General features: G+C 49.4%; 1 long non-coding RNA gene across 3 annotated transcripts; it reads left to right on the top strand.

Annotated features, from left to right (window-relative positions):
* Nucleotides 1-871: 871 nt before the first annotated feature.
* Nucleotides 872-8,755, top strand: LOC311428994. 3 transcript variants are annotated; one of them, XR_014687984.1, is made up of 7 exons: nucleotides 872-1,066; nucleotides 1,792-1,972; nucleotides 2,626-4,000; nucleotides 6,834-6,922; nucleotides 7,729-7,958; nucleotides 8,154-8,316; nucleotides 8,624-8,755. It is a non-coding gene; the product is annotated as an uncharacterized lncRNA (long non-coding RNA). The 3 variants fall into 3 exon arrangements; XR_014687985.1 differs by having other exon boundaries at nucleotides 8,203-8,316; XR_014687986.1 differs by having other exon boundaries at nucleotides 2,626-2,869.
* Nucleotides 8,756-20,517: the final 11,762 nt, after the last annotated feature.

Below are 20,517 nucleotides of genomic sequence, written 5' to 3' on the forward strand. Positions count from 1 at the left end.
CAATACATGTTTTCTTCTTCTTTGTGTATTCCTTCTCTTTCTTTTCCTTTGCAGAAAAAGCATTTAGGTACTGGAACAGATCACAAGAAGGTGCGATCAGTTCTCCCTCACTGGAAATCATTCTCAGGCGTGTGTTGGATACCAGTGTAGAAGATACGTTGTAGCTCCACCAGGAGACACTGGTTTCCATGAGGATATGTTGCCAGGAATTGTTAAATAGCCAGACATCATAGTAACACCAGGTTTTCCTGGCCTTAGAATCTGGAGCTGGCCCCAGCAGTGTGATCCCACTGGGCAGCCTGTTCCAATGCTTTACAACCCTTTTGGTGAACAATTTTTTTTCCTAATATCAACCTCTAAACCACCCCTGGCGCAACCTGAGGCTGTTTTCTCTCATCACTTGGTGGTTGGGAGAAGAGGTCGATCCCCACCTTGCTATAGTCTCCTTTAAGGTAATTGTAGAGCATGATAAGGTCTCCCCTGAGCCTCCTTTTCTCCAGGCTATGCAACCCCAGCTCCCTCAGCTGCTCCTCACAAGACTTGTTCTCTAGATCCTTCACCAGCTTTGTTGCCCTGCTTTGGACACACTTCAGCACCTTGATGTCCTTCTTGTAGTGAGGGGCCCACAACTGAACACAGTACTTGAGGTGTGGCCTCACCTGAGTGGAGTACAGGTGACAATCGCTTTCCTGGTCCTGCTGGCCACACAATTTCTGATATGAGCCAAGCTGCTGTTGGTTTTCTTGGCCACCTGAGCACGCTGCTGGCTTAGAGAAAAGTGGGGAAAGAAAATGCTTTGAAAAGCTGTTAAAGGAGGGAAGATATTTCCTGCAGAGCACTAACCCATCACACCTTACTGTGTATGTCCGGACAGGTGCTCGAGTACTTTGCCTGGGAGATGTGGGGACCAGATTGGCACCGCAGCCGTGTGCTCCTGCCTGGCTTGAAGGACACAGCTTCACAGGCCCGTGCAAGCTCCTGGGGGCAGGCCAGCAAGAAGGACACAGCACTGCTCGGTGGGACCTATGCTGCACAGCTGGTGGGAAGCAAACCCTGCGGATCTGTGGTAGGGGTGAAGCTGTCACTGTTTCACACCTTCCTGCTGGGGAGAACTCCCCTCTGGGTTTTTGCGCTTCGGGAGCTGGTGCAGGAACATGTGGGATGCACCAGCAGGGCAGGGTCAGTCTGGTTGTCTGAGAGTGGTGCCCTGGCCCAGCTCTATGGCACAGTTGGGCGGGTTACACCTGGTGGGAAGGGGCTTAGCCCTAAGGGACTGAGGACAAGGAGTTAATTCTGGCACAGATCCCGCTGTGTGCTTGTTCACAGCCTGATGAGAGCCATGGGAAGAGCTGTCTGTGCTTGCCTCATTCAGTGTGTCTTTTCTCTGTGCATCTGGTGGGGGAGATGGGGCACAAGAGAGCCCAGCCCAGCATGGCCTGGCCCTTCCCGTTGTGTTCTCCCATCCCTGGCCTGCGGGTGTGTGATTTGCCTGCAGCACCAAGCGTAGGTGGCTTTTGAGAGCAGAAAGGTGCTGAGTACATACTCCCTGCTATTTATCATCCCATTTGCTATGTCTGAGGGGGACATGTGGGCAGTGGGAGAGCAGGGTGTGACGGAACGAAGGGTGCTTCTGAGCTGCGGCTGTTTATCACCGTTGCAGAAATCCTCCAGTACGGCAGCCAGACAGGCACGCACACTCCCCCAGCCCCCTGATCATGTTATTATATTACACCTGACATTCCTTTTTTTTTTTTTTTTCTTTTCACTAATATGTTATTTTTGGCCTGACAGCTTTATGAAGGAGAAAAGAGAAATAGAGAGTGAGACACACACCCGGACAGACACAGACAGTATTCATTCCTTATCAGCGAGGAAGGGGTCTGACTCAGACACACAAGACTTACTGATTGAAACATCTTGCTGTCTCCAGCAGCTCTCTCTGCCACCAAAGGGAGGTCCCCAATCTGCAGAGGTGAGGGGAAGGGGCAGGGGAGGATCAGGTCTGGAGAACTGGTCCTTCAGCACTCTCGCTTTCCTGGCTTGAGCCATTCCCTGAGCTCTGCTGGGATGTCTACTTAGTCAGAGAAATCGTGCTGCTGACCCGGTGGGAGAGTATGGTGGTGTGGCTGACCACATCACCTGTAGTGCCTGGTTCTCGTGTTGGATAGACCAGGCTCTACAGAGTTACATCTCGTGGAGAGATGTCCTGCCTGGGTAAGAGTTCAAGGAAGAGCAGTGACCCCAGCGTGTTGGGAATCTTAATGCGTGTTTCATTTTGCAGAGAGGAAGAAGAGAAATGAAAAAGTGTGTGTGTGGGAAATGCCATGTCAGATGTGGCCACTAGTTATTGTGTTGTATTCAAAGGCCACCGGGCAGAAGGAAGTGTGTGTGGGAAGTGGGAGAGGCAGGAACAAAACCTAAAAGGCTGAGTGTTGGGATTGTGAAAGTGGAAAAAAGGAGTGCAAAATGAGCAGGAGTTCATTTGAGCTGGATATTGGCTGGCAAAACGTAAAAAGGAAAAGAGAATATTAAAAAAAAAAAAGCTGGGGATAAAACCAAGGGGGACAGTGTTCCAATATGAAAATAATGCTGAGCTCTTCTGTCCTGTCTTCCATGACTCATCAGGTCACCCAGAAAATTCACTGAAGAACCAAAGAGGAGGGTACAGGCCACGCACAAGCCACTGGCTGGTGACAGAGCAATCCTCGACAGCAGATCCCCATGGTCACACTGATCCCAGGAGCGTTGGCTGTGCACAAGACTTTGCAGGATCATCTTTGGACTCTTTGGCCAGGTTGTTCCTCTGCCCACGTTGCTGCAGCAATGGCAAACACCATCTCCCTGCTGTGCTTCCTTGCAATGGGAAGGGGTGAGCTGGAAAAAAATTTCCATCTGTGTTGCTCCCCTTGGATTGCCTTGTGGTGTTTTTTATTTCATTTTTTCTTGCTCTGATTTGGGGTCATCACATGGGCACTGACCTTTGGAACTTGTGGGAAGGCAGACGAAAGGGTGCAGGGGCACGACTGTTGCTCTGTTCTGTGACCAGTCACAGTCCTGTCCAGGTGCAACAGGGGAGAGACTCCAGTCATGTTTGACTGCCAAGTTAATGATCACAGCCACAAATAGAGCCCAGGGGAGTTTCTTAAAATGCAGTTGTCAGCTGGAAAATGAAGCAAAAGGCCAGATCAGTATGCTACCTATGCATATGCTTCTCTGCCTTTGGTCCATACGCTTTCCCCAGGACGCCTAACTTGACTGAATACATTCTTTGCAATAATATTTACATTGGGCAGCTCGTGTGCTGTCCCCACTGTAGCCCTTTTTGCTAACTGCATACCAGTCTGTGTTCATTTTCCAAGGAGAAACAATCTTCAGCCTTCTCCATTCCCACATTTCAGCAAAAACGTCTCATTCCCGAGCATTATGGGAGAAAGACTGATCAAACAGAGCAATTAATTCAACAAACAATACAATTAAGCCATGATCCCAGTGTAGTTTCCACCCAGAAACAGAATAAACAGCCTTCCCAGCATGGATAAATAAACTCACAGATGGAGGCTTTTGTGAGTGGTGAAGTTTTCCCTCCACAGCTTTCTTGAGAGCACATAAAATTGTGGAGTACATAAATCTCTGGCTCTCCATCCTCGTGGATCGCAAGGAAGGAACTGTGCGCCTGCTGTGGGGCAGATGTGTGTTGGCTTGAGACTCAGGGAAGGGACCTGGGGACTGCGCAGAGGCGTGCGCAGAGAGGCTGCATGCAAACAAAGGCTGCTACAGCTGGCTCCTCCAACCTCCCCTGAGGCCAGCTCTTGTCACGGTCTTGACACAAAACACATGGCGTGAAAAACTGTGAAGGAGAGGAGTGACCTGCTTCACACTTGGCTGGACTCACTTGTTACTTCAGGAACTGATAGAAATCCCCTTTTTGAACTGGGTAGCAAAACTGCCTGAGCTGATGGTGGGGGAAAAAAGGCTTCTGCAGAGTCCTTGGGCAGTACAGGTATATCTATATACCATGATATATAGATATGTATATAGTATATAAGCAGAAAGCAGAACTGAGTAAGCCCTTTACCCAAGGAAATGGCAGGTAAACCTTCCCAGGGATGATGCTGGCTGTATGGAGGTATAGGGATTGGGGCTGGCTGCTTTGACCCCCTCTAAAATCAGCTGGAGACCATTCTGGGAAAGGCTTTCCTGTTACCAGTCACCACTGGCCTCTGTCCTGAGCTGCTGGAGTCAGTAAAGTAAAATGTTACCTCCCTTGAGGGCTAATAGAAAGCAGGATCATCAGGGCAGTGTGGGGAAGGAGGTTATGAGAGCTTGGGCTGGAGACCTACAGGAAGAGCAGTCCCTCTGGGGAGCACTGGAGTGGCGGTGCTCTGTGGGGTCAGGAGAGACATCTGAACGGAAAGGAGCAAAGGGCAGGCTCAGGTTATGTTGCAGCTTGCGTGGTATCTGGGGTAATTTCTTTTAGAAGCAGTCAAGTCGGAAGCAGGAGGGAATGGTGCCATTTGTAAGAGGTGTGAAAAGCCTGAGTGATGTAACCACGCCTGCGGTGAGCAGTTGTGGCAGTCTTGGGTGCAGATGTTCTGGAAAGAGAAAGGAGAGGCCTGTTTTTCTGAGAAGAGCCTCCATGGTGCTGTACCCCTGCTATTTGGCTGGGAAAGGCTGGCTAGAGGCCACTGAGACCAGGGGAGAGGTGGGTGCTGCAGGGAGCTTCAGCTTGCGGAGTGCCCCCTGCTCGGCAGCACAAGTAGGCATGGTGGCAGCCAGGGATTTGGCAGCAGCAGGGCTGAGGGAAGCTGGTGGAAGTTGCTTCCCAGCTAAACCCTTCCCCAAGAAGAGTTGAAGTGGAGTTCTCTCCTTTTTCCTGCCACAGAGGATGTTTCTGTTGTTCTTCTTTACCTCCTTTCCTGCACCCTGATTGCTGGACACGTTGCTCAGAATCCAGGAACTTGTTGTACGCCCAAATGGCTCAATTTTAGCATCCAGGATCTCTGAGCAGGGACTTGAGGCAGTGAACCTGGCACCAGCCCCTGCTGCTGCTGTTTGAACCTTGGCAGGCTGTTGTGCTAATGACGAAATTAGCTGGGGAAACAACTCGCAGCCTCGAACTGGGTAAATCTGAGGAGTGGGAAGAGCAGTGCCGAGGTGTTCTGGGCTGAGGGAGCGTGCTGTACGTGATGCACAGAGCTCAGGGCCAGTGAAGGAGCACCCTGGGTCAGCAGGCAGCTCGTGAGCACCGGGAGAGCTGCATGAGCCTCGTGCATGGGCCAGTGGGTGGGCAGGGACACGCTGTTCCAGCTTGAAGCCAGCCTCAAATACTGCTGGTGGTCTCTCAATGGAAAAACCTTCAGATACATGCATTAAACCCAAGTCCGTTGATAAGGACACGCATACCATGACCTAGCCGTGGTTTTCTCACACTGTGAGCAATGTTTGCTTGGGCTGATGTTATATTTTCTGGGACCTACCCTGCTGTGGCTTCCTATTTGTTGTTGCCTGTTAAGCAGCGGTTTTGATCATGGGTGAGCAGAATTTCAGGGCTTACATCTACTGCTCGTCGCACCCGAGGTAGGGTTTTGACTTGAAAGAACGGGGACAAACATTCCTTTCATCCTGACTACTGACTCGCACAGGCTGAGATCAGAGCCCTTCTGCTTCCAGATAGGAAACAGCTGCCATTATGTTCATTCTCTAAAAGCTTCTAGAACTGGCCGTCCTCCAGCTTCTCTTAGCAAAACCCTTTGGTGAGCTGGGAGGCTACAGGTGGGCCAGCTGCTGCGACGCTGCCGTGCCTGAGCCCTGCCGTAGCTGCTGACACAGCCGGATCCCGGGGTGGAGGGAACAGTGAGGATGAGAAACTCAATGTTTTCAAGCAAGGGTGTAAACCACTAGTGGCTTGAGAGACTTCGGAAGGGGAATAGCTGGAGAAGATTTGGAAGGCAGATGCATGCCTGTGCTCTGAGCTGACCAGAAAGAAATCACACGGCTGCAGTTCTGTGGTGCTGAGCTAAGGAGTTTCACTAGAAGGTAAAATACTTGGCTTGGGCTTGGCACCATTCTTGTTTGACTGCGTGACTTTTGGCCATCTCCAAGTGAGCTCACACCTGCCAGTAAAATGTCATGTGGCTGTCCTGTGTCATGGGAAAGGCCGAGAGACTTGCTCTTCATCACCATAACGGCTGCTAAACTCTATCTAGCTCAGCACTTCTCAGTGAAAAAGCTTATTTACCCTAAACCACTTCTCTTCAGAGCTAATGATTTCCAGGGCAAGGGGCTTGTTCAGTGGGAAGGCTCTCCGAGTCGAGCAGATCTCACCATCTGCAGGCAAAGAAGCTCAAAATCCCCTCTTCCTCCCAGAATTCGGTTCATTTCTTGCAGTGTACAGAAACTCTGGGACGCAACTGATGATGCTGTCCTGTTGGCAGTGGAACTGAGGTGGGAAACCATCTTCCAGAGGCTGTCAGTGGTCTGGGCAATAGTTTGGCTGTTACTTCTGCAGCCTCTGCCCAGAGCAACAGGCTCTCCAGGAAGTCTCAAGGATTGTACTTGTGCTTTCCTAGCAGCATGTTAGCATTGAGTCGTTGGGTGCTGAGTTCTGTATCCTGGATGGTACCTGGTCAGAAGCCCTGCTGGGTGATGGAGCATGGTCTGCACAGGGGCATTGCCTCCTTCCCCTGGGGAGGCTTCATCTGGGCAAACACTCCATGTCTCCTCGATGTGTGCTTGAGCTGTACCAGATCAGAGGCAGAGCAGGGAGAGGATCCTAAGAAGACAATGTACTTTGTCTTCCTCTCCCCCAACCAGAAATTTGGTTCCCTTTGCAGGTGCACTCTGCTCCCAGCTTGCTCCAGCGCAGTCTGCAGGGATTGCGCAGCAGAAGTCTGAGCAGTGTTGTTTTGCCCATGTTTGACAGGTAAGCAGTGGGGGAGCTGTGTCACCCTGACCCTCAGATCTTGCTGTTACCTTTCTGTTGTCATTTACAAATTTCAGGGCCCCTTTCAGCAAATACTGTCACTACTTCATGACAAAGTGTGCTTCCCTTGTTGGCATCGCTTTTCAGGTACCTGTTGGATAGACTGTTTGTACTCATTGACATGGAACAAGCTCAACTGAAATGAAATCATTTATAAAAGTCAGGAGAGGCTTTGGACACTGTGGTTCATTTCCTGCTGCATTCACCAAGCTGCAATTAACATGGACCTGAAAGATTACACAGTGCTACTTGTCTTCTCTCTCCTCTTTCATCCTCTCACTTCCTTTTGCCTTCCTCATTTCCTTCTCTTCTGAGCTGGCCGTATCATATGTCTCCGTTTTTACTGTTCTTTCTTCCCTCTTCCTCTGCTCATTCTCCACTTCACCCTTTTCCCTTCTCTTTGTGTTTTTTTTTTTTTTTTTTTTCCTCTTTGCTTTCCTTATCTCTTGTACTCTTTTTTTCCTCTTGCTTTCTTTATTATCCCTCTATATTTAAACCCAGGCAGAAACAAATTATTTATGAAGGGTTGTAATTTATGATGCGTTCTTAATGTCTTGGAAGACACAGATAATTTATTTAATGAGTAAAGACATGATAATTCACACATGATGATTCCAGTCAGAAAATTAGTTTCATTAATTTGCTGTAAATTCTCTGCCTTGATTTAGTGCAGGAGGAGTTCCTGAAACCAACGCAAATCTTCACCATGTTTTTTTTTTTTTTTTTTTTTTTTTTTGTCATCACAGAACCAGAGTGCAAGTGTGCTGGCTTCCCCACCCCTGCTTATCTCTGTTGCTCTTCTGCTTTCTGCTTCTGTCCCACCAACACTAAGCTGCAGACAGCAGAAACACTTTTTCACCATGCATGTGGCTAGGAAGCTGGAGTGGAGCAGGGATTCCAGTTGAGTGTATTTTGCAAAGCCACATGCTGTTCTGCAAAATTTTCCCACTAAGCTCAGCTTTAAGAGAATAAAAAAGTGAGTTTCCCTTTTTAATAGAGTATAGAAGGTACTTTTTCAAATAAATTTCAAAGCAGACAATTTTACGGTAGAATGTTGCTGATAACTGCAGTATATATAAATATTATAGGAAACCTATAGAAGTGATTCATGGTGTACTATTGATCTAATCAGATTTAACTAAGTGTTTGCATCATTCCTTATTAATCACAGATAATAGGGCCCCAAGGACACCTTGCAGAATCAGGACTTTTCTTTTCAGAAGTGAAAAATGTTCACTTTCATTGTGGATGGACGGGGCCCACAAATTCTGGCCTTATCTTGATGGCATCACTGCAATGCATGGAGTTTCCCCAGGAGTGAACTTTCCCCTACAGTATGTTACTTTTTTTTTTTTTTTTTTCCTTTCATAAAACAGATCTATCGATCGTGCTCTAAACCACCTTATTGGGGGTACTGCTCTGCTGTCTAATTGATGTCAGCTTACAAATGTTTTTTACTGGAAAAAAAGGATTACAACATGAACCAGTGTTCTGTGAATTGTAGAGTTGGATGGGGGAGATGTGTATTACCACCGGGACTCTTTCCTCTTGTTGCTCATGCCTGTCCTCCCCAGTCCTGCCTCTTTGGTTTATAAATTCTGTGCTGAGTTCCAGCTGTTAACTTCTACTTGTCTGTTCCAGGATGAGATTTGTAATTCTGCTTTTCATGGGTTACCCTAATCCCTGGAGTCCCCTTTGTATCAACACTGCAAGAGAAGCCTCATCTCAATGGTCACATACAGAGGAGTTTGATAAAGAGCAGTGATAGGCTGGAGGATAACACTATTAGCAGATATTATCAGCACTGCTGTTCCTGCATGTGACAGAAAATTGAGCACAGGCTGGGATCCTCTTTGCTGCTTACAGGTTTGGATTAAGCTGGTTCTGGGACTGAAGTTTTGAGTATCTAATCTCTGTTGCCTGTAATATGCAATTCCACAGACAAAGCTGCTTCATGAGTCTGTTGTTCACGCTCGCTGGCTGCATAGCTCTTGAAAGTTAGGTGCATTTCTCCTTGGTTTTGCCCTATGGATTGTGTATTTTGATTACCACAGTTGAGCTGATACAAGCAATTCTTGAGATGCTTCTTTAGAAACTTATATGTGTGCATCAGACTGGGCAATCCAGCACCCTGCTTGTTACCTATGAAATCCCATACAAAGGGCTGTTCAGGGCTGTGGCAGGTGAAGGATTACCCTTCACCTGAAGTGAAAGCCTCCAGGAATTTCAGAAAATGCTTGAAAAGGGGGGTTGTCAGACATCTGATTAAATGCCCAAAACCTTTTCAAAGGTAAATGATGTTGGTGAGATTTGATTGTGCAACTCTCTCAGGGTCCTCTGGTCAGCTCAATCAGGAGGGGCAGTCACTAGGGGCTAATCATGAAGTGTGGAGGATGAGGCCTTTCAGTGCAAGGTCCTGGAGGTCTTTTATTTGGTGCTTTATAGAAGCTCCAGGAGTAGAAAACAGCACAGGGAACAGAGTTTGAATGACTGTGTGGGTCTCTGGGTCTGTGTGGAGGCAGGTAGGTGGTCGACAGGGCTGCAGGGCTGGGGCTGAGCTTGTACAAGAAATGGATCAGCCCTTTGGCACCTGGGTGCTGCCCCAGTGTCCCTGTGCACTACCTATCCTAGTGCTTCTTGAGCTTGGGCTCACTTTCCTTTGCTAATATTGCATGAGCCATGGGCACCTGTAGCTGTCCCCAGCTTGCTTCTGGAGATCTAAGATACATCTTCACATCCTCTCCAAAACTGCTTCCTTCAGAAAGAGGGGATGGGGGCTTCCCTGTGCTAGAGTAAGGCTGTTCAAGGACCTTTGCATGGCTCGGCTGTGTGCCCTGGGACCTGTGTGCTGAACACCAGATGCAGGTGGGATGCAAGACAAGGGTCTGCATTCCTGTTGCCTAACCCTTGAACCCAACTTTCTTTTCTTTGTGCAAGGGGCCTGTGAACTGAGTTTGAGTTTTGCTTGAAATTCAGGTTGTGATGAGCTGGCACAGTGGGGGCTCAGCCCCTGAGTAGAGTGAACTTTCTGGATAAAAGTCACCACAGCCTGCTGCAGGTTGAGGGTTCAAAGCCTGCTCGTAGCCTGGGATAGCACGATTTTACTGCACTTGGCTCTGCTGCTGGCCACAGCTCACTCCTCCTCCTTTACTAGAAGTTATCACAATGTAACTTGATTGCATTGTTCTTTATGAGGAGACTGAGTTAGATCTTGGCAGAATTTGTCTTCCCTCCCCCACGTATGGGATGAGGCCTCCCCAGGTGCTGTCTCAAGTGTACGCTCGAGCGTTTGAAACCCCTGCTTGAAGCCAGACAGATGAGGAATGAATATCCCACATGAAAATCTCCTGCCTTGCCCCGTGGCGGCGGTTTCGCGGCGTGCTGGAGCCAGCTGCACAAACACAGGAGCACGGTGCAGCCATCAGCGCCTGCCTCGCAGCCTCCTCCCAGCTCTGCCTCCAGTGCCTCTGGAGGCCGCGCCAGCTTTGGCCTTCATGTCCTCAGGTGGACATCGCCTCTGCCTCCAGGCTTCCTGGTGGGGGTGAGCAGCTGGTGGGACTGTCCCTGCCAGGGGCAGCTGTGGCCCCATCCTGCTGCAGGACTGAGAGCAGTCAAATGTAGTGGTTTGACATCTCTTTGGGCCTCTTCGGGACCCCGAGCACCCCTGGTCCCCCACCCCATGTGCCAGGCTGGTGTCTCAGCAGTTGTTCCTGCTGAGCTGTGCGCGGGGCACAGGCTGCCATGGGCAGTCACTGGAGGGTAGCAATGAATCTTTGTTTTTCTCAGCTGTTTTGAAATCTCCTTTCTGAAGGTGGTGTGAATTAGGCTCTGGCTGTTGTGCCGGAGTGCTTGGTAGTTTTCTGGGGCTCTTCCCTCCGGAGAGAGCTCCTCTCTTCCCCACAGAGCCTGCTGCACCTGCCTGCCCCCAGGAACATCCTGTGCCACCAGTCAGGTACAGGGGACTTGTTTCTTCTGCGTGGCTAATGCTTTTCCAGTTGATGTGGCAGAAACTGCCAAGAGAGCACAGAAGTTGCTTTCCCTTCCCTATAGCTGGAGATAAATAAACCCCTGGCACTTCTGCCCTGCCAGAGTCTCTTGGCTGAAAGTGGGGTTGGTGAGTTGTAGGAGGGGTTCACCACCTTGTGAAGATGTCAGGCTGTGCTGGGAGGTTGAAACACAAAGCCCCAAGGCTGTCACAGCCCCAAATTGAGCAGATGATCAGGGAGGCTCCATGGGAAGGACTGTGGCTTGCTAGGATCCCAGGTGAAGAAGAAATTAGGGACCTTGCAGAGCGGCTCGTGCTGCCTGCTAAATGCAAGTTCATGTCCTGAGACCTTTTTCAAAGCACGTAGAGGAATATCTGCCTGGGGAAGTCAGTAAGTAGTGAGTCCACAAAGCAGTCTGTTTGTGCTAATCTCATATGGAACGTAATAATAGTGCTGAGCACTGGCTAAGTGCTGGGCAAATATTAGTGTATTATTTTACTTGTTGCAGAACCTGAAACTTATCTCTCTCAGTAAGCTACACTGTCTGCTCCTGTAAGCTTGCTGCCCAGAGCCTGGCTTTCTTCTGCAACCACCTTTAAGGGGCTTGGGACAGGATGTTTCAGCAGGGTAGCTGGGAAAGCCCATTCTTATTTTCGTGTTGCACATTTTTTTTTTTTTTTTCCCCTCCCCTCTTACTTGACTCCAGTTTTAAAGGCTGTCCTGGTTAGTTGCTCCCCACACCTACTACTCATAAAAATCCCCTGCAGAGACTCACCGGGAGGTAAGCTAGTGCCAGCAGCTACACCAGGGTGCAGCATACTGTATTTGCGTCTGCTCTGGTGTTGGCTGCCCTCTTTCTGCAAGTGACAGGCTCTGGCAAATACCAGGCTGTTCATTACCATTGCACTGCTCCATACATAATGAGGTAAAATGAAAACAACTTCTCTCACTACAGCTATGTGATCTGGGAACTCATAAAGGCTAAAGCGCTTTTAATTATGAGCTTGTTCCGATTATGCCCAGGCTTTCTGTTTCCTCCCATAGAGCAGGCCAGCCCTCTGAGGTCAAGATGAACTTCAGTTAGAGAATTTCTGGCACACTGAGTTAGGAAAACTGGAGAGTTCCCCCCCACACACCACCCCTCCAAACTAGACACCTGCAGTGTGTGATCTATTGTTCCCCAGAGGCCCATTCTCTTGGCTATAATCTTGATGAAAGCAGAACAAACATTTATTTCTGGACACGAAAGAACCTCTCCTTTTTCTCTGGCTCTGCAGTACACCAGGAGCCCCGTGTTCTCCTCCCAGCTGGGAGACTGCAGGTGAAGCAAGGAGCCGGAGCCTGTCAGCTCAGTCTTCTCACTCCTGGGCTCAGAACTGAGATTTCTTAAGCTGGACCCGCTCCCTTCATCCTGAACTTCAGCTGATGTGAAAATGAAATCCAAGTCCTCTCTGGAGAGGGACTGGACAATCTGCAAGCAGAGATTCAGCCTGGAAGGGCCCCCCTTCAGTTCCCTGCTCGTGCTGACTTGGGGTGAATCCCTGCCTGTGCCCCTGGGGGTAAAAGGACAGCTCAGGCACTAGCAGCCTCCTAAAGGACATGACTGGGAGAAAAAGGGAGGCTGGCTGTGCCCCTCATCTTGGGAACTGAGGCTGGGTGCAAGGCTCTGGGGCTGAAAGCCCAAATCTCTGCCACAGGGCAAGGAACCCTATGGCTCGCAGCACTGGCTAGCCGTGTGGTAGCAGAGGGAGCGAGGAAGGTGCTCCTGTGCCAGAGTCCCTAATATATTTTGGTATATGTGCATTCAGCTTCTTAAGAAGCTGTTAGAACTAGTAGTAGTGATTTCCTATGAATTTCTCTTGCAGTTCACCTACAGGACCTTTTCTCCAGTCAAACTATATTGAAAGCATCATATGAGCTAAAACACATTCCAGCTCAAATTAGGACAAGATAGCTCAGGCCTTTCTTTAGGGAAGAAGGACACGTGGGGATGACGCATGGAAGTTGATGTGCTTGTGACTACTTCTCTACCAGCACTGAGGGCAAAAGGTCCATTTTTGTCAGGGAAACTCTGGTACTGCATCTCTGTCTAAGAACTGTTGCCCTATGTTTTGCTGGATGCCAGTACAGCTGTAACAGCTATGGCCAATTAATTAGAACTGCTTCCCCTTGTTTTCCCCTTATAAATCACTTCCTCTTTAGTCAGTCCACAGAGAAAACAAGGGAAGAGTGAAATAAGTCTGAAGTAAAATATGAACCTCCCTTTTATTCCATATTTCAGACAATAGCAGTCTGCAGGACACCCAGGGAATAGGTTTTCTGAGCCAATGCTCTGTGAATTCACACTCTCTTTATGAGCCTCTTCAGTGTATAAAGTGAAGTTTTTAAAGGCTGTTGCTGTTCCTTTTGAATGGCTGTGAAGTCTGGGTCATCGCAGATCAGAGTAAATTCCCCTCCTCTTCACTGCCATCAGAATTAGCTTTTCCTAACTACAAAGCCTGATGAGGGCGGGTCAGCCCGGAGCTCTGCCATGATGAGGATCTTAATCAGGGTTCCAGCCAGTGTGCTCGCCCTGATTGGGAAGGAAGAGCAGGGTGATTTTTTTCTTGTGTGTTTTGCGTCATGTAAAGATTTTCACGAAATAACCTTTGGTCAGCTCTACAAGTAGAGAACTCTGCCACTGCATGGAGGTGGGCCACCTCCTTTTGCCGGAAGGGAGGGAGCCTGCAGTGGATCCGATATTTGCATGAAGTCTTGGCTTAACATGGGCCCGATTTCCGTATATTTCAGTATTAAGGCCCAAACGCTTTTCTCTGTCACTCCCTGGCCAGAGGCAATGCTGGCTGGACCTTGCTTCATGTTGCACAGTGACCTGGTATGTCCAGGAGCAGTCCTGTGCCCCGGAGGGATGCTGGCGGGGTCTCTGGCATTGTGGTGAGGGAGAGCATAAACAAAAACGGACCAGACTTGCTGTGTGTGTGGCTGAACTCGGGCAGGATGAATCTGGACTTCTGTACTTACAGGTTAGAAGGCTTTGTGGTCTTGGCTGGGTCTCATTGTCCCAGCTGAGGACTCTGACACTTCCCTATACAAGGTCACAGGTATGGATGTGATTTGCCCAGAAAGCAGCAAGTGTGTGATGGGTGCTAGCATCCTGCATGGGCTGTGTGATGGATGGGCCTGATGTGCAGTGCTCTTTGAACGAGTGGGTGAAGGGGAAAGAAATAACCCAGCTCTGCTTTCCAAATGTCTTTGGCGAGGTCCCTCCCGAGAGGGAGATTTACGGTGGCAAGGTGAGGATGAGCAGTAAGTTACTGTTAGCTATAGATCAAAAACTGGCTAAGAGAAGCGAGCAGTAATGTTGAGTGATTGCAAAGCTCCTGCCAAGCTGAACAGTGTCTGTCTGTTCCCCGTCTTGTTCCCATGTGGGTTCATCCTTAACAAGTTCCGTGGCACCGGATACAGGTGATGTTTCTAGGGTCTAGAAGGAGGATAAGAGCTGCAGGATCATGAGTATACCTGAAGAACAGGTACCTCCTGGGTGCTGCACCCAGCTTGGGACCCTCAGCAGTAGGTCTGGGGTTTTCATGTGCGAGCCTCCATAACTTTGCAGACTGCAGCCAAATAAACCCCATCTAGCTGACCTGGGTGGCTGTGCTAGTGGCAGAGATTTCTGCATCAGGCCAAAGCAGGTCATTAAGAAGGATATTCAGGACCAGACTTAGTCCCTGGCAGGTGGATCATATATTGGTATGTATGGGAGAGCGTCCATCTGCGTGATGGGCAGGTCGGAGAGCGGGGTCATTGGTACCACTATCCTCACGTCCGAGATGCTCGTGCAGTCCCCTGATCACAGCCCCTCGCTGCTGATACATAGCTTTCTAAGCCAAATGGGGTGACCTACCCTCCCCTGCTCTTTTATTCAGCAGCCATGATGCCTTTTTTTTTTTTTTCTGTAAGCTATTGTTTCCAGCTCTCTGGTGGCTTCCCAGAAGCCTATGCATGCAACCTGCAGCTAATGACAATCCATGAAGCCACACATCCTTCCAAAAGTTTCCATGAAAGGAGAAGTCCAGGCATCGTGTGAACTATGCTCAGGTTTCTCTCTTATCCAAAAAATGAGAAAGCTTAAACAAAATAGCCCCTTGGCATTGTTCCTAGGAAACCACTCACCAGGCAGTCTGAAATAATCATACAGATAATTTACTTGAACGCTGCCGATATGCACATTTTAGACTTCTCTTTCCATTTCAAAAGAAATTGGAAAGAGGGGCAGTGTTACTGTCTTTTGAGAAATAATGGAGGCAGAGGGTTACATAGGCAGCAATTCTTCAATTTCTTTTGTGGTATTAAGAAAAAATTGCAGAAACTTCAAGTAGCAGTAAGCAAGTAAATTCTGTTTTTCTTTTTCTTTTCTTTTTTTTTTTTTTTTTCTTTTTTCTTTTATACATAAGAACAAAGTTAATTGATACTTTTTTTTTCTCTGTAAAAGTGTCCAAAGGGTATTTGAAGTTCAAATGAGAAATCTTATTAGGCTCTTGTTTTGTAGAGGGATTAACAGAGAAGTTTAGGTGAGAAGCAGATTTTGGCTGACACGGCTGCATTGTTGCAGTCTTTGCCCCCCCACACTTCCAAAGTTTTCATCTTCCAAAACTACAGATTTTAATTAAAAAAAAAAAAAAAGTGTGGGGGGGAATTCTCGGCCTTTCAGCTCGGCAGCACATACAGACAAATAAATTAAAAAGTGGGAGAAGTGGAACTAACCCAATAATCCGTGAAAACCTAATTTCCCTCACAAGCGTCGCTGACGCAAGCATCTCCCCTCTCCCTTCCCATTCTCCAGTTCAGGGGCAGTGATTGGAGAAATTGGCTAACAAGATCAGAAAATTTAATTACCGTTCTGCCTCCCCTTCCCAAGAAATTGGATGTCACACTTCCTTGTAGCCTGTTTTTAAGATCCGCTATAGCTGATTTTCATGGCCTGAACCTGACTCCCTACCCTTTTCCCTCACCTTCCTCCCCCTGTTCCCCAGGGGAATGTCCATCGCATGGTACAGCTAATCCTCAGTCCTGAAGTGCAGTTAGAGCCCATGGCCCTGTTTAAAGCCATGCTAAAGCTCTCCGTGGCCTAACCGAGCCAGCCTTTGTTCCCGGTGTTGGAAGGAGCATTGAAGGGAGAGGGGAGGCTTTAGGTTGCTTCGCACCACGGAGCAGCAGCCTCAGGTGTTCCTGGTCCCTCTGCTTCATGGTGATATGCAGTGATGTTGCGTTATCGATGCTATTGTCTGTCTGGTCTGGGGATCTCTCTCAAGCCCGGGGCTCAGTTGTGTTGCAGCCTGTGAAAGGAGATGGGACTGCTGCCTGCAATGGCTTAAAGTTGTATCTGACTAATGCTACCTGCTGAAAGGAGTTCAGGAGTCCCAGACCCAGCTTACGTGGATTTTGCTTGGCAGATATTGGCACTAACAGAAAGAAGAGAGACTGGAAGGTCCCCAGTAGTGCTATGTCCCCAAACTTGGTCCGAGTGTGCCAGCTGGCAGTCATAGAGTGTCTGCGCTGCCCTGAATGCTCCTCCTCAGCAGCCCCGCACCTCCCGGGGGTCTGTCCCCCCATGCCCGGCCTCGGGTGCTCTGCTCATTTGCTCTTTCTTTGGCTCTTTGATCAGTACAGCTGTATCAAGGCAAAAGGAGACGCCAGGGTGAGGGAGGGCTTTGGATTAGCATTATTCTTGCTCCTCTGATTTTATGCCTGGGCCACAAACTAGCACATGGAAGAGTTTCCCTGCCTATTCAAAATGCAGGTCTCAGACCTAAGCTCCTTCTTTTTCCTCCTCGCTCCCAGGCTTTTGTGGGAGCCCTGTGGATATAGAAGAGCTGAGGCTGTTACTGCTTGGCTGTTGCAAGGGTCTGGGCAGGGCAGAGATGAATGCAGCGCAGAGGAGAAGAAACATGGCTTGCTTTGTAATGTCACTTCTATCATCGGAAGGGATCTCAGACACGTAATTAACTAAAAAGGAGGCTGTTCTGCATAACACAAGCCCGTTGTATCCAGCTCAGCAGGCCTGGTGACCCAGGCTTTGGTCTCATGGCTGGCGATGTCACCAGAATCCCCTGGTAGCAGAGCAGCCTCACTGGAGACAGCTGCTCTATTTATTTTTCGATTTGTATTCCCAGCATGTCCTGTTCTGTGCGAACTGTAAGCTGGTTTAGAAATTCAGTGCAAGCGCCTTATCAGATAATGAATAATGATTTATTGAACATATGGGTAAACAGCATAGATAAGGTATAAATACACTTCGGAAATGCAGTTGCATTTGTTAGAATGTATACTGAACCAGCCCCGTGGCTCTCGGCACTCATTGCAGCTGCCACAAAGGCATCTCTTGCATGGGCTGCCACGCGTCGCTGCGGGGCCCCGTCTCTGCCCGCATCTGCACCAGGAGACACCTTGGGGTGCTGCGTGAGGGCGAAGTCACCTGCAGTGAGCCCAGGCGTGAGGTTGGATGGGATGTGAATAGAACTGAAGATGTTCATCCTCTGTAAATGAGCCAACGCTGTGGGAGCAGTGGGGTTTATGCTGGCTGGGTCTGGGCTTAAGCTACGGAGCGTGGTGCAGGGACCCCAAAATTAGCATTTGGGGACAGCGTAAGGGCTGGTGCTGCCTTGTGGCCAACAGCCTCGTGTCACACAGCCCGTTCACATGCACCAACCAGCTTGCTGGGGTACGTGGCCACGCTGTGCCTCAGGTGCCCCCAGCAGCAAGCTTAGCTCTCCGAGCACGATGTGTAGGTACCCGACTTTTGTCTGTAGTGCTGTGACTGCCTCTGGAGGACAGAAGGTAGGATTCCACTGTTAAACACAGGGTTATGTCTACAAACATGGTGACTAGGTTTGTTTGCGATGCCCTGTGCGTGGAATAGCTGACTTTCCCTTTGAGGTAACTCCTCCTCAGCAAACAGCAGCTTGCAGGCCCTGCTCCCTAAGCTAACAGCTGTCTGTGCTGCCTGTAGTCTGCTGCATGCTTTCTGCTGAATTGGCAGCTCCCGTTGGTGAAAAAACCTGCTGGAGATCCAGCATGCTCCTGGTGCTTCAGGAGTGGTCCAAGACTTGTTGTGATGCTCTGCCACCACTCCTCTGCCATCCTCAGGTATGTGCCATCCTCCCCTCTGTGCTTTCTCCTGCGTCTCAGCGGCAGCCTCTGCCTGTGGCTGAAAACCCAGTCGTGCCGAGATGCCTCCAGCCCCAGGAGGCGGTCAGGCTGCCCCCCTTTGTTATTCTCACTGCGGCCCTTCAGAGCGGATCCGCCACTTTCTGGCCAGGAGCTCTGCTGTTAAATGAGCCCGCATTATTTGCAGCCCCCTTGAGGTCCCAGATAAGCGATAGCCATGCCTCTCCCTCTGCTCTAATCAGCAGTCACCAAAGGCCGTGGCACTGAAATATGTTGAGAGGAAAGTCAAAGCTCATGGAGCTGGTTGTTAGGTGTCTGAACCACGAGCGGCAGGGGTGTGAAAGACCTGGCTAACCTGGGGTTATTGCAGAACAGGACTCGGCGTTTTGATGGTTGTGATACCACCTCTCAGAGTTGGGAGAGATAGAGGTGACACAGGTATTTTGAGGTTAATATGAGAAAATCCTTTAAGACACAGAGGGGACACAGTTCGGGGCTCCTCTGAGATCACCTTTTGCGTGCAGGAGGGCTGTGTGGTGAACGGGTCTGAGCATACAGCTGGGGTGGGTTCTCCAGCTTCGGCTCTGCCTGTGGAAAAATGTTTTTCATGTGCTGCGTAGCAGTGATTGTGGCGTTGCTTTCCCTGAGGGTCTTGTGGAGAACTGGGGAATTGTTTCTTTTTTGACTTTAAGATTTTTTCAGCGTCTTACAGCATGAATGTGCTCCTCTCACTTTCCCTGGTTTGTGCTCATCAGCCCCTTGTTTTTCCCCAGCAGGCCTCGTTCACTGTTGTGTGACTTCTGGGCTAAAAGGTAAATTTCAAATGCCCTGGGACTGAGAGCTTGATAAAGCTTTGTGATCCAATCTGTTGGCGAATATAGCCACAGAGAGAATTCGATTTGCATACATTTCCTACCCTGAATTCCTCCGGTGCTATTAGGAGTCACCATAGCTAACACAATCTCTGAACTGTGGGGCTTATGTGCGTGCCGAAGCACACCTATTTGCCTTCTTGGAAAGAGATTTACTGAAGCGTTTTTCATGTTATTGTCCACCCCTCCACCCCCCTTTCTCCCCATCAGAGGATTTCGTGCTGCTGTAGAGACTCTTTGATCTGAGTTAATTCTTTGATGAAGCTCCACGGGACAATGGAGGAGCTGAGCACGCTCTGGGGAGAATTCTTCCCTCTCAGAAGGAGTAGCTGATAGTGGTGCGAGGTGGTGTGGCCCCAGGGCAAAGAGCCCCTCTGCTGCTATTTCATGGCCGGACACCAAGCTGTGAGTACTGGGCAGGGGGGAGATGGGGAAAGAGTCCTCGCCTGAGGGCTGGTGGTGTAAACGTGGCGGGGAAGTGGGGCGTGTGGTTATTGAAGTGACACTGGGGAGCTGCCGGGGCTGAGCAATGGGGGCTGTGTGTGCCGTCCTTGCTGGAAGGGTTTTAGAGATCCTGGTGGTATGAGGGCCAGGAGGACAGCCTTGCTGTCTCTGGTAGGTTTGGGGGAGACCCCTTCTCTTTCAGCTGACCCAGGCACGTCTTGAAGTTTCCAAGCCGAGCTCTTTTTCCAAGCCTGTGTGCGAGAGCAGGGCGCAGGGTGAGAGGGAGGGCTCTAGGCTTTCACATACAAATCAGAGTGGATGCAGTCATGGATTCGGGTCCTGCCACATCAGACTCCTCCTAGCTGATCTTCCCCTTGGTGAAGCTGCCACGAAACAAAGCTATGTGCCGGCGCGTGAGTCGTGTGCGCTGCGGGATCAGCTCCCGTGGGAAAGTTACCAAGCTGCATCTCATTGGCTGTGGTCGTTCCTCCTTCCTCTGCTTGTCTGGCTGCCCCGTTAATTGATTACTCCACTGTTCTGCTGTTGCTTCTGGAGCTGAATGCGTTGAGTTAAACTGAGAGAGCAGAGAAAGGGAACAGTGATTGTGAGTGCCAGGCTTGCATCTGAAAGATTACGGCACAATCTAATGAGCTCATTAATTTCATTTCATTAACCAAACAGTGCTTGTGGAGAATGGCAAATATTTAAAGAAGCCCAGCAGGGTCAGAAACACATTTAATTAATGTTGTCACATGATACTGAGAACAGGAGGGGGGAATAAATCCTGATGCTATATATTAACATCCATGCTGACTTCTCTTTTGCGTTTTATGTGCTTCTTGGGTGAAAGTCCTCCCTCTCTTGTCTGGCCCCTATTGTGGCAGTGCCTGAGCACCTCCCAGGCTTGAATGCATTTCCCCTTCCTCCAGGCTCCCCGTGGGAGTGAGGCAGTGCCATTATCCCCTGTTTATAGGTAAACACTCGAGGCGAGAGCAGGAGAGATGACGGTTATGCCAAGGGTCAGTAGCAGACGATCCTGGTTTCCCTCTATTTCCTCTCTTTGGTG

This window comes from Aythya ferina (assembly GCF_964211825.1).
Source record: "Aythya ferina genome assembly, contig: HAP1_SCAFFOLD_235, whole genome shotgun sequence".
Taxonomy (NCBI): domain Eukaryota; kingdom Metazoa; phylum Chordata; class Aves; order Anseriformes; family Anatidae; genus Aythya; species Aythya ferina.